We start from the raw sequence: 14,080 nt of genomic DNA on the forward strand, positions 1-14,080 counted from the left end.
TATAATATATAAAAAATCCTCACAACTCCCCTTTTTTTTAGGAAATATTCTTTGTGCCTTACCACTGTTGTGGAATGTGTTGGCTTTTTGCGTTCAGTTCTGTGGTCTTCATATTACAGGAGCCGTAAAAACTTTTTTTCACTTGGCAAGGCTTCTTCCTGTTTCTGGTTCTGTTATTGCTGTTGCTATTTTCTTTTGCATATCCTCGCATTCGCTTTGCCTGTCCCAAACACACACTTATACACACACAAAGAAAAACACCCAACTTACACCCACATGTCCTGGGGCAAATTTATTGAATTCGCATAGCAGCCAGGAAGGCAACTTAATTTTCAAGTGAAACTTTGTTAAGGTTCGCCATGTGCTCAACACAGGAAAAAACCCTCCCCTCCCCAGAAAAAAGGACAGCGAAAAACCCCCCAGACAATTTCAAGGACCTTTCTCTTATGGCAAAGTGGGTGGCAGGTGGTGGGGGGTGGGCCGTGACCAACAGCAGCAAACAGAAACAACAAACCAAAAGCAACTGAAGTTTGGGGTTTTCGCTTGGTGTTTGCATTTTGTTAAGTGTTGAAAATTTATTAGTTTCACCTTAATTTGTTTGCTGACTGCTCTCGGTGGAGGCGTAAAGAGCTCGGTGAGGTTGCAAGGTTGCTTGGTTGCTTGCTTCTACCAGAAAATCGTTTTATTTTTCCTTAAAGTAAATTTATCATTTTTGTTGTTCACGACAAACACAATACAATGTTTAGAAGAACCGAAAATGAGTTCATCAATCACCACAAGAGTTTCACTTTTAAAAGGGAGGTTTTTTGTTGTAATTTATAAGTCAGGTGATTAGTTTAAACATTTAAATAATTGTTGTTATTTTTCATATAGAATAGAGATGAATTATTAAAATAATTTAAAAATTAGCATAACTTCTATAAAATGAGCTTAACCATTTCACAATGAGTTCATATATACATATATTCATTAGAATAAAACAATAAATTTTGTCTAAAAATTTGAATATATATTACTAAAAATAAAAAGGAATTCAAATTTCAATTAAATTTCTTTACCTAACTTATGAAAAGCATTTCTTGTAACCAACTTGAGGTTCTACAGATCCCTTACCATAATTTCTATTAACAAATTCATACAAACAATATTACTAATTATTATTTTCTTGAATAAAGATGATCATTTAAAGTACATAAGAAAAAAAGTAAACAAAAACAAGTAAAATAAAAATACAAAAAACAAAAATATATTATCCATCTCCCCGACGGGGAATTGAACCCCGGTCTCCCGCGTGACAGGCGGGGATACTAACCACTATACTATCGAGGATGTTGATTCTGACCAGTCCAAAACTCGTCATGTTCAGCAAGCAGCGATCAGTGGTCACTCGCTGAGCAAAAGCTTTTTATTCTAATCAATTTCAAACCAGATCTGCTTAAGGGGGTAGACCACCCTGAACGCATGAAATTTGGAGGGTTTTTCAAAAATTCATTTTGACTAAGTTATTGGGAATACAACTTTTTATTTATTAGTACATCAAAGTACATATGTTAAACTAAAAAATACTTATTGAAAGAAAAAAAAATATTTACGAACCTCGGAGATATAGCCAGTCAAAAAACGAATTTTTTTTAGGGAATGGTCGGATGGTGTACATGCTGCACACCACATTTGTTATCCGAAATTCAAAAACAAAAATTTTTTATAAGCTATATAAGTATGGCTATAGCATGACGTAGCCGTTTTTGGAAATAATTTTTTTTGAGCAAATGGGAGCACTTTGAAAAAAAAAATTTTTTTTTTTAACAAAATTTTTGATTTAAAAATTTATAACTTTAAAACAAAAAAACATATCGAAAAAATCCTACGTCATGCCATAGAGGGCATTATAGAGAAGCTGTGTAAAAAATTTGAAGAGAATCGGTCCGGCGGTTTTTGAGAAATCATGTACACCGTTTTAAAAAACGTTGTTTTGAGAAAAACGCAAAAGAAGATAAAGAAAGTACTCTACGGTATACCGGCAGCGCTCACTTCTAATGGCTGTAGAATCCACAAGTAACGAGATATTTTTATGCCCGATGTCTTAAAATGACCGTAAGAATATCAGAATCAAGATTGATTAAAAAAAAAAAATTATATTTTTAAAAAATGTCAGGGTGGTCTACCCCCTTAAGCTTTAAACCTTAAAGCATAAAAATAGCAAAGTGGCCATCATGTAGGAGAAAAAAAACAACAACTAAATGTTGTTCGTGGAAGCGGGATGGCAAATCAAAGTCAGCAGCGCAGCCAAATGGGGAAACATTGTTTTAAAACAATGAAATACAAGCTGCTAGTAGCTAGCTAGCCGGGGAGCCAAGCCGATTCAGCTAACAGAACAGAGCAGAGCCCAACAACACGCAATAAAAGACAAAAGTGGAATATGTGCCACAACGCTGCACAGATGCCAACGACCAACTACCACCGCCCTATCCCTTACAGTGTCCCTTCCTTTTACCAACTCCTCCTCCTCCTCCTGGCACAACATGCGAGTCCACTTGAAACTTTGCGCTATTGTGCTTTTACCCCCTACTAACAACTATAGTATATACATATACATATATATACTATATAGTCTATATATATATTCATTTTTTTCTACAGCCGCTTCCAGCTGCGGACTTTCTCTAGAATCTTTGGCCAACTGAAGCCAGTTACATAAAAAAACCACAAGGGATTAATGGGGTCGAAGTGATTTGACCCATTAAATAGATAAATTTAATTTTTATCTAATTTAAATGCATTTTAAATTAATAATCAATTTATAAATAACTATATACTTATTTGATTTAAATTCATTTAAAATTATAATAAGTATATAAATGAATTTATTTTATATTAATAATAAATGTGTATAGTTATAATTAATCATTATCATTATCATTTCATTATCATTAATAATAAAATTTTTATAGATTTAGAGACATTTGGGAACATAGGTTTATTGTGATAATCAATAAAACAAATACAGATTAAAATGATATATTACAAATACATTTTTGATTATTCAATTCAAGGTTAATTTGCTTACAAACTCCTTTAAAAAGAAGCACATTTTACAAATACAGCAATTTTGTAACATTATTATAACGGTTTCCAAGATTCAATTTAGAAAACTGTTCTTTTCCATTATTCTTTCTTTCCTATCTTGTTTTTCAAGTCTTAAAATATAACTAAAATTCTAATGCAAATTGAAATCTAGGAAACATAAATGAGTTATTAAAAACATTATTTGAATTTAATATTATAACCTAGATTTACATTTTTTTAAATATTTTAAATTTTATAAAATTTTGTGTTCTGCCTAAGTTCCCTAACCTTTTTCCTGGGTACATTTTCCACATAAAAAACCCCCACATATATTGCTCCACTAAAGTGCTAGTGCTTCTGCTGTTGGTTGAAACAAAAAAGTTTAACAAATATAATTGCTGCTCTGCTTTGGCAAACTCCATTAAATTTATAAAGTGGGCAAAGTTGCATTGCCATCTTCTTTTGCTGCTCTCCCAGCTTTTTATCCCTACTCGCAGACTTACTGTGTGTGTGCATTTGAGCACTTATTGATTAATAGTTTTATTGCATTCATGCAGAGCCCGGCCATTAATTTTGCATGTTAAATAAAAGAGCACTCAATTATGTGGGCTGCAATACGAGGCTGGGGATATATGTATGTTAAGGGATGAAATATTCATGCACTTTATGCTGGGCCTACCATCAAACAATGCATGTTTGATGTTGAATTAAAGCCCTCCGCTTCGGCTTTGGTCATCTAGGATTGAAATATTGATTGGTTTTTTTTTTTTTGTGGGCCGGAAAATAGTTTTGTAAACTGAAAAGAGATGGGATTTCCATGCTTGATGCATTTCCCTTTCTTTGACTGACTAATTCAGTTAGAATAATTGTTTAGTATGTTCTCTATATGCTTAGTTAAAATTTAAACACTTTTACAAAAGTCCTGGTTATTATTTTATAATATTATATATTCATAGAGAGATGTAGAGGGTTTCTCTTGAATTTCTAGAAATGAAAATAAGAGGAAAACCAAGCTGGCAAGTCATCAAAGCAATAGTTAGCCAACCCCAAAGATGAGGCGTCAAAATGCCTTTAACGCCCAAGAACATGAGTGGAATATTAAAAAAAGGACAGCAAAAAGGAAATCTTTGCCTATAAGAACGAAACTAAGTATACCCTTATGTCCCAAAAGTCTTACAAACTATGATAAAAACATTGCCTTTCAGTTTTAAATCCCTCCAAAGTAATTTATTTAAAGAATATTATAGTAAATTTTCATTATTATAACATCTTTCCCACCTCGTTGTTACAAACTTCTAAAGGAAATTGGGAATACTTTTGCTAGAGTATACAAATAATAAAAACGGAAAACCGACACCCAAGAGATTTTTTCTTTCCTACCATCCGTAGGGAAAGAGCGGGCAGCTAGGCAAAAGTTTTTCCATTTCATTTTCATAATTTCACCATTTGGCAAGTATCTCACGCATTTGCAATTATGTGAGGATTTTTCATTTCATTTCTTCATTTCATTTACGGTGGCGAGACTCCATTTCCCAACCGCATTTGCTACAGATTCTCCTATTGTTGGCGCACTTTGGTCGCTGCACATTTATGCGCAACCGCATTTCAAAAGCAATAAATTCTGCAGCTTTGCGCTGAAGTTGCGCAAACAAAATAAATACAAAAATACAAAATTATACAACAAACCAAAAAAAAAAAAAAAATTATACAAAAAAGTAACACAAAATAAGGACAAAACGAACCCAGAAAAATACGCGGAAACTGGGCAAGAAAAACTTTGCTCATTTGTGGCCACCAAATATTTTGATTTCCAGTTTTATATTCACTCAACAAAGCTCTGGGTAATATATAAATTAAGGAGGAAAAAGACACAGCAAGAAAATAAGAGTTATTAATTTTTAAATTATATATTTACATAGCAAATTAATTCAATTGTTAAGCATTTACTATGGAAAATAAAAGAATTGCAATAATAAAAAGTTTTAGAAATGTTTTCTGAAGTCGCAAACTTTATATCCGTAAAAATGCAACAAATATATTTCTACCTTAAGTCTCTTGAATAAAATTATAACAATCTTTGTGCAAGGTTGTAAAAATACGTATAAATATCTGATACGCTTACTTTTATTGAAAATAATATTTCTTTTTTTGCTGTTCCGGCAGCTGTTTACTTGGCTGGCTTTCATTACTTCGTCTCGATTTTCTTTTTCTTTCAGCCTTCCTTTCTAAGCAAAGTTTTGTGGACTTTTGGCCAAAAACCAAGCAGCTTGTTATTATTATTTTTTGCCCTTCAATGGCAAAAGTTGTAGTAGGAAACAACAATTTCACTTCAACCCAAACTTCGCGCAGCATCTCACAACCTTTTGGTCCGACAAGATTCTGTGGAGTTTCACCATGAAAATTAATTGCGCATTTATTTTGAGTGAGTTTTCGCGTCTTTGGCAGGGTGTAAAAGGAAAGAGGCAAGGAGTTTCCCAAAGAAGAAGAAAAACTTTGGAGCATTCGTTGTTGCCTTCTTTCCTTCCTTCGAAGTGCCTCTTTTTTTTATGCCACCTCAGTATCGAGGCGGTAAAAGTTAACTAACCGTGCTGAAGTGGCAAGGTGACTGCAACAGGAGGAGAGGTTTATGCGTGTGTGTGGTTTTCCACGAAATTGATGAAATTAATGTGTTTGTTGAATGGCAATTTCCAAAACAACAAGAAAGAACATTTCATAGAGCAAAAACACACTGTGTTTCCTATTGCATTCAAAGTACAATGGTAATAGACTTTCCACAAAGGGGTGGCAGTTATTGGCAGCCTCCAATATCTCCATTTTCCCCTCACCAATTTGCAATTCGATAACAATGCGGGTGCGCTTAGTGGCATCACAATACACGGATGCAAACAAGAAATGGTTATTGGTTTCCCCGCACTGATATTGTAGTAGTATGTAGTCACGGTCCATGCAAATCAAGTTAGGCCCCTCTGACTTTGATGTCGACGAATCGAATCACAACCACTTGCCAATGCTTATCATTCGATCCGTTAAGAGACAACCTGATTTACTAACGATAATTTCCCGCTATGAAGGCCATTAAATTTGCATTTCAGAACGATAGTGTAAGGGATGTAACTTGGGCTAAAGATTAAGTACGGAGAGGATAAAGCTTCTCGTTTAATTGCAAGGCAGGAAAGTCAAAAGATTCAAAGAACTGTAAGAGCAATTAATGGAATGAATATATATATTAGATACTTGCCTTGAGAAAGATATAAAATGTTTTTTTTTTGAGGCTAATTTGTTCTTGAAAAGTAAAAAGTATTCATTTCATTCTCAAATTAGTTATGGGAAGTGAAAAAACGTCTGAATACGACTACTTTCTTTAACACACTCTCTCTCACTTTTTCTTCCACGCCTTACCTGCCATGTACAAGCAAACCAGCTAAAATACTTGAATATAGCCAAAATTAATAGCTCTAGTATTTATATACTATTCCCAAACTATAAACCATATATCTCTGACTCATCGAATAGAAGCTGATGTCATGGAAACTGTGGAATCAATTATTTTAGGTCTGTAATATATATACTTGTGTCTTAGTTATCCATAGCATTTAAAGATAAATGTATGTGCTTTGCCATCTCCCTTTGCCTTCATCCCCCTCCTTAATGGGGGTTTATATATATACTTCTCTGTATGTAGGTTGAGACTGCCACCGACACTAATCAGAATTAGTTCCCCGATATCCGCTCCGCAGTCAGTCAGTCTCCTTTCAGTGCTTAGCCTTAGTCAGTACTTTGTATCTACAATTTATTTCAGTCATTTTAATTGATTCTGTCGCTTCCTTTCGCTCAAGGCGCATATCCCAGGATCCAAGGAAAAGGACTCCATGGAGAGAGAGACTGCACCCGGCGCATCTTGTTATTTGTAACAATTAATATCCAATATCTGGGGGTGTGCCTTCATTAGTTTGTTTTTCTTTCCCTGCTGTACATTTTTTTTCTTTCTTTCTTATACTTTTATGTATATAAATATTATTTCTTTTATTTTTTGTTATCCTTTCTATCTGTCGGAGATGTTTCACTTGGCGTTGCAAAAAGCTGATTTTATCAATAGAGAAAAGTACAACAAGGGCGCGGATCAACTTTAGTTGGGTTATTAAGTAGCAAGAAGGAAATTACACTTGAGAGAAAAAGTTGTATCAAAATAAAAAGATTCAATTGACATGTTTCTATAAAAACTTGAAGGTTTAAATAGTCCGAAGAACAGAAAAAGAGATCTCTTTATCTAATATTCGTTCGATTTTTCTAGTGTTTAGATATATTTTTAAGTCCTGCTTAGTTTGAGTTCTTGAACTTAAAAACTTGACTTTAAAGCTCTACTTTTCCCTCTGTGTATGAAATGGCGAGGGTTGACTGGCTTCTGGCTGGCTCCTTTGCTGATGATGCTGCATTTGACAGACCATTTATCATCGCACTAATTGTGTATCATTAAAAAAACCAGGAGGCGAATCCCTGCTCTCCCTCTGTGGATGTTAACCCAAAGGAACCGCCGACACAAGGCTGAAAGTCCGGTATAAAAACCGCTCCATCTCCAGCTTCATTTTATCCCGGGACAGGGACCGGGAACGGGAACCAAAGCCAAAGCCACCACAGCCGGCGGTATCGATGTTCCGCTGACAATGGCAGCCATGGCGGAGGACAGCGGGAGCGACTATGACAAGAGGTCCTGCAATGCCGGCGACGGCAAACAGTCGTGACAGTGATAGAAATCTGTGGCCAGCAGATTAAACGTGTTCCCAGCTCACGCAGGACGAGGACGGGGGAGAGTCTTTGTAAAAGTCAGTCATGATTATCGGCACTTTGGCATCATCACCACCAGCCCAGAAAGGAAAGCAACCACAATGAAATACGGTAATCAATGGACCAAAATTATTAGAAAATATAAGAGGGTCTGCTTTAAGTAAAGTAATATTTTAAGAACTTAACTACAATCTCTGACTAAGTATAGCTGGTGATATAAAGGAACTTTCTATAGAGAGAAGGGATATATACCATCTAAATGTATTAATCGACTTTCCCATCAACCCTTTCTATCAATAATCCAGATTGTTCCACAACGAGGGAGGTCAACACACAATGGACACTGATGAGGGAAGCCGGACTAATGAGAAACGTGCTCCATGAGTTTGCGATAAATGGCTCAGCTCAGCTGAAATGCTGATAGTACAACCGTCTATCGTTGCCCCTTTGGAACTCGCAACTCGCAGCTTCCATAATAATCATAAAAATTCAAAGCTCCTTTTGCCATCGTCTCTCCCCCCCAAAAATGGCATCGATGATGGATTACGACGTCAACAACTCTGGGAAAGGGGAGATGACTGCCCCGAGGCCTGATGAAAATGTTAATGTCGTTGCCAATCGCTTTGTTAATCCATCCAGGACGGGTTAGTTGATTTTCCGATCCTCCTTGTTTCCCCCTTTGGAAAACAATTATAACCAGCTTTCCTCAAGATTTCCCTCAACTATCATCAGGGAAAGTAGGTTGAGACTGGGACTGGGACTCGGCTAGAACTTGTCACGTAATACACACTAATTAATATTGATATTTTCTGATAATGAGCTCCTCCTTCTCGCTGGGCTTTGTAGTTTCTGCTTAGTCAATGGCATTTTGATAGGCCAAGCTCAATAATATTCCTCTGCCCTTAGCTAAATTGCTCTTAATTAAAGCGAGAGAGAACGAGCAGTGCAAACTGAAGAGGGGAGAGTTGGAAATTCACTTAACTTCGCTCTCAGAAACTAATAAGTCAGGGGAATAGAAAATGTAACTATAGGGAAAATGAGAGAATCAAAGGGAAATTGGGACTAAATAACCTATATTATAATTTTTTTCCTTTCAGCACTGGTTTGAACTGCTCTTTCTTACATTTTTGTCTCATATATCCCAGTTGATGACACAGTTTTCTTTATGTCAGGCATGAAAACAGACTTCCAAAGTGTGGGTTAAGCTTTAAGGGGAACTCTTTGAATCTTTACTCTCAGCTGCTTCAGTTTACAAGACGCGGACAACTGTAATCTCTCCATGCCAGTAATTAGTTATGTTTAACTACAAATCTCGTGTGCCATAGTCACACCCCATACCCACACACAACAACACTCACTGTCATTAAAAAGCCCAACACGTATCGTGTTCGACACTTGATAGAACAAACAATAGCCGAAGAGAGACAGGCAAAGAAAGAGGGAAAACTCATCCCGACCTCAAAGGAGGGTCGTAAAGGAGCCAGTGCTGGGTAGGTTTTTCCACCAGGCTCCTGTCCAGCATGCCAGAGATGCAATCGGGTTTGGGGGTCAGAAAGGTCCTGCAGATCACACTTAATGGTTATGCCCATGTCTACGGCAGTCTCGTAAAACCAAGAGGGAAGGCAGCAATAAAAGAAAAAACGGAAACTCCTACACTGCAGAAAAATGCATAGAATATAATGAATAGAAAAGGAAATTCTCTAAAAATACTTTTCTACTTTGGGTTGCCAAGAAATCAAAGTTCAATGAGAAGAAAGTCATTGAAAACTACTCAAAAGTCTTAGGAATATATGTATATTTTTGCATAGAGATCCTACTTTAAATCAATACCTTTTTAATTTTAGTGCACTTTCTCTCTTTCTCTCTGGCATCTAGCTCTCTCTTTCTCTCCATTTAAGAACCGATAAGGACGAGTGGAGGGCAACAAAAATATTTAATGAAATCAGCAGTGGCACAACAATGTGGAGATGGAAGCATAACAAAATGCAATTGTTGCATTATTAATTTATATTATGCGCAATTGCTGCAAAGCCTGGCCTGAGATACACCCTCACACACACACACACGTGGCCACACACTGTTCATGCGGAAAATCATGAAACCAGGACGAATGGGGGGAGCTGGGAAAACCTAGCGGGGCAAGGAGCAGACACAGGCCGCAAGATAAGCACCATGTAAAGCTTGCTCGGTCTGAAACCATAAAAGGAGCACAAACACAGTAAAAAAAAGGAAAAAGAAAACAAAGAAAGGAAGAAAAAAATATACACGCCAAAGGATAACGACAGCAGCAGCAGGAGAAGGACGAAGTAGAGCCAACCAATTTGCCATCCGCTCCCGCAGCCTTTTGTTTCTCGCCGGGAAAGGTGAAGGAAAATGTGGTAATAAAAACAACAATTGAACACAGTTATGATTGAAGTGGAAGCAAATCCTGCACAAAAGGAGCGAGTGCGAGAGAGAGAGACCACAGAGAGAGCGAGCGAGCAGGAAGTTAAGGGATCTGGGGGATAAGCCACCGAGCCCGTATCCCTTTATCCCAAAAACCCACCACCATCGTCATCGGTACCACCACATCAAGCAGCACCACCAACACCACCACCATCGGCACCACAGGTCCATCCCCCAGTTGGTTTTGTGATTCGTATCGATCGATTTGATGACACACACTCTCAGCATCAGCATCCTCATATCAGTTTGTTGCATGAACGTGGCTACACAATGGGTTTGTGGCAAAAAAAAAGGAAATCAACAAATTATTTCAGATTCATAAGGATAACTTAAATATGTTGTTAATATAAGTATTTGATAGTTGGAGAGGCTACTTTTGCACATAAAATGATAAGTTCTTGGGGTTAGGTTAAGCTGGAGAGCTCTACATTTTAATGATAGTTACTTTAACTTTTAAAAGATTAAGGATACGTTTTGTTTATTGAATATATTATGACTTTAATTATATACAATATAAAGTATAAGGAAAATAATATTTAAAAATTAATAACCGTCTTCATAAAGTAAGACAAGTGTCTAGTGAATAATGTCAATAAAATATATTACCGATTTTAGTTTTCTTTTGGAATAAATGAACAAGTAAATATATTAGTGCTACTATTATTATAACAATAAATATAATTGTCTATTCTTTATCACTCATATAAAAAAAGATACCTTAAATATTTGTTTTACCATCAGAAACTATTTACTTTAAGTAAACTAACGCAAAGGTAAGTAGCTCCTAATAAATCTATATCACATTAAAACTATTAATAGTGTATTTATATTCAAAAAGGCCCTGCCATCTCAGCTTAAACTATAATCAAAAGAGGGGTGGTACATAACACTTATCGTATTTCTATGAATACTCAAGATTAGACAAAACTAATACCTGGAACCAAAATCCATTTGCCCCGCCTTAAATTTCATATCACATTCTCGGTTGGCTAATTTGAGATGCTTAGTTTCTGGCGCATTACTTCCAGACGAGTTCCTCGATTGATTGAACTAATCAAAGTTTCTGCCTGACTGAAGGTTTCTCTCAGTGTACAGGAAATGGTAACTTTGCCAACAATTATGGTCCGTAAGCCCCATCAGCAGTCTCCATCATCATCCCCCGTATCTTGTGTCCCGTGTGTGTTTGTGATCGAACCAAGCGCTGCTCCGTTCACCACACCGCTCTTGGGTTAAATCTCCAGCGGATTGGACAGTGGTTATGGGTTGTGGAGGTCGAGGAGCCGAGGCATTGATTATGTTGTTGCCTCAATGGTTAGGGTGATGGAGGCGAACAAAAGGGGGAAGGTGCCACAGGCACAGGAGGCCGTGGTCTTATATGTACAGATATATGTATGTATGTGAGGGGAGAGAGAGGGTGGAAGAGAGAGACTAGCCGTCGGCGGTCCGTCTATGTTCGTCCTTCCTGGTTTGCGTTTGCATTTTCAACTAGTTAGCTGGTCTCGATGAGTCAGGCAGCCGAATTGCGGTTCACTATTTCAATGAGACGAGCCTCACACACACACACACATGACATACACTGTAAGAGCAGGATAATAAATAGATAAAAATAGTTATCGATAACATTGTTATCCTGTTCACAGATCAAAAGTGTTATCGATATTTTTACTATGTTACGATTACGATTACTTTGTTTTCTCCGAATTTATTTCGTTGTACTTGATATTTTGACTAAAGCTAAGATTTAGCTTAATTTATTAAAATCTATTAAAATTTAATGATATATTTAGACAAATGTATATTTATTATATGATATAAGATACAAGATAATAAATATATATATATAGTTCATAAGGAATTATATTATTATATGAAAGGTATTATAATCCTACCATTTTCCTAAACTTAACAATTTATTGTTTGGGAACATAATTATAATACTAATTCTAAATTCTGTCAATTAATTAATAAACTTTAAAATCTATATAATTGATAAGATTCTCAATATTTTTTTAATTTTTTTAAACGAACTCTTAAAATTTAGATCAAGTAAATTCATATTTTATTATTTTACTTTTTCTAGAAAAATCAGTGCTACAGTAATTTGAATGATATTTAATACAATTTTAAATCGATATATCAACAAGATTTTCGATATTTTCTATAATATTTGAAAAAAAAAAATTGTAGCATTCATTTATATATAAATTAAGGCAATCTTTAGCTTTTAGCACATTACAACATATATTAAAATCTTTAAAACCCTTACTTTGCTATGCTAAATTTGCCTCAGTGCCAAAAAGACGTTTGTGAATCGCTCTCTCTCTCCCTCTGTGCGTGTGTGTGTGTGTGTTTGAGCTTGGTCAAAATAATTGTTATTGTTACTTGAGTGGCAGGCGGATGGGGTTGAGGGTGGGCGATGAAGAACCGCATCCTCCAAACATTATAACGTTTGTGGTAATGTGATTAACATTTCGGCCAAAGCCCCTAATGACCAAGTTGTCGACTTAGGAACCAACCAACAGGCCCAACCCAGCCTCAGTAACGGCAAAGTTATTAAACTCGTATATATATACATCTATATGTATATGTGTGTGTATATCGAGCATTGATTGGCGCATTGTGGTGTGCGTGTGCGGTCAATGAAGTGAGTGAATGTGTGTGTGAGTGGTTGACTGTGCTTGGCGCTTGTTTGTCCAACGCCTCGTATACGTAATGAGTTTGCATGTGCATTTTCAATAAAAATTTATTTCACAATCGCTTCACTCGAGTGTGTACAATGCTGGAGTAATTGCATTTTAAAAATTGCTTATTAAGGCAGAATACATCCCCTATCCCCCGGCTTTTGTCCACCGATTAACCCTTTCGTAATGGCCATTAATTGTAACCATGGAATTTCTCATTAGCCCACAACAAAAAACAGGATATTACAAATACGTTAACGCACACATCAGTATTAAATAACTTACTCAGTTACAAGTTTGGTCAAAGATACATACCTGAAAAGAGAAAAATTAAAGCATTAGATATGGAAACATATTAAAAACAAGATAAAAAAATGTTTTAAGCTAGTAAAAACCCTAACAAATATCAATTTTAAACCACTAATATTACTTAGAAAGTTACTTGGAAAACCCTTAAGCACTCAACTGCTTTGAATGCAACCAGATGCGACTTTACCGTCAACAAGTTCCTTTCACATATGAGCTACTATATATTCTAGTAATATAACAAATGGAAAACCTCACTCAGAGGCGTGGAAAACTCTAACCGAGAGAGAGACGAAGGATCCCGTCTGTCAAATCAACGTGGAGAGCGCCGCAAAGTATGCAATTTACAAAAATAACGTGAAATATTTTTGCAACGCATCGTTGGCGCTGGGAAAAAAACGAAGATATATATATATATTTAGGAAGGACCTTCCTGCTACAGCTAAAGTCAGCCCTAAAACCCAACTTTAGCTTCGACACGAACTGATTTATAAAGTTTACAAATGCGTGGCAAAAACCTCGTGACTTGACTTGACTGACGACGACGAGGACGATGGTCTTGGGGTCCCGGCTTGACTTGGCTTCAGTTTTTCGGGGATTTTGGGTTGAAAAACGTTTGCCACTTAACACGTACGCCGCATATTTTGTGCCACGCCCTTGGCTTCAGTTCCCCCCCGGTTACTGTGTGTTTTTACACTAGAAAATTTTTGCTGATTTTGCCGAGTTCGTTTGCAGCCGTCGAAATTTATACGCTGAGTGCAGAAGTTGCCTCCTCCGTTGACTGCTGCCATGTGCTTTGT

General features: G+C 36.4%; 1 protein-coding gene and 1 non-coding gene across 2 annotated transcripts in view; both read right to left on the reverse strand.

The window, feature by feature from the left end:
* The window catches only part of Sema1a (semaphorin 1a), a 150,191-nt gene that overhangs the window by 60,746 nt on the left and 75,365 nt on the right, over positions 1–14,080 (reverse strand). The gene's annotated exons all lie outside the window — the stretch shown is intronic.
* TRNAD-GUC (transfer RNA aspartic acid (anticodon GUC)) lies at positions 1,258–1,329 on the reverse strand. Its single transcript has one exon. It is a non-coding gene; the product is annotated as a tRNA-Asp (tRNA).

The sequence above is a fragment of the Drosophila serrata genome, unplaced genomic scaffold, assembly GCF_035046125.1.
Source record: "Drosophila serrata isolate PLE 108 unplaced genomic scaffold, ASM3504612v1 contig_240, whole genome shotgun sequence".
In the NCBI taxonomy this organism is placed as follows: Eukaryota; Metazoa; Arthropoda; class Insecta; order Diptera; family Drosophilidae; genus Drosophila; species Drosophila serrata.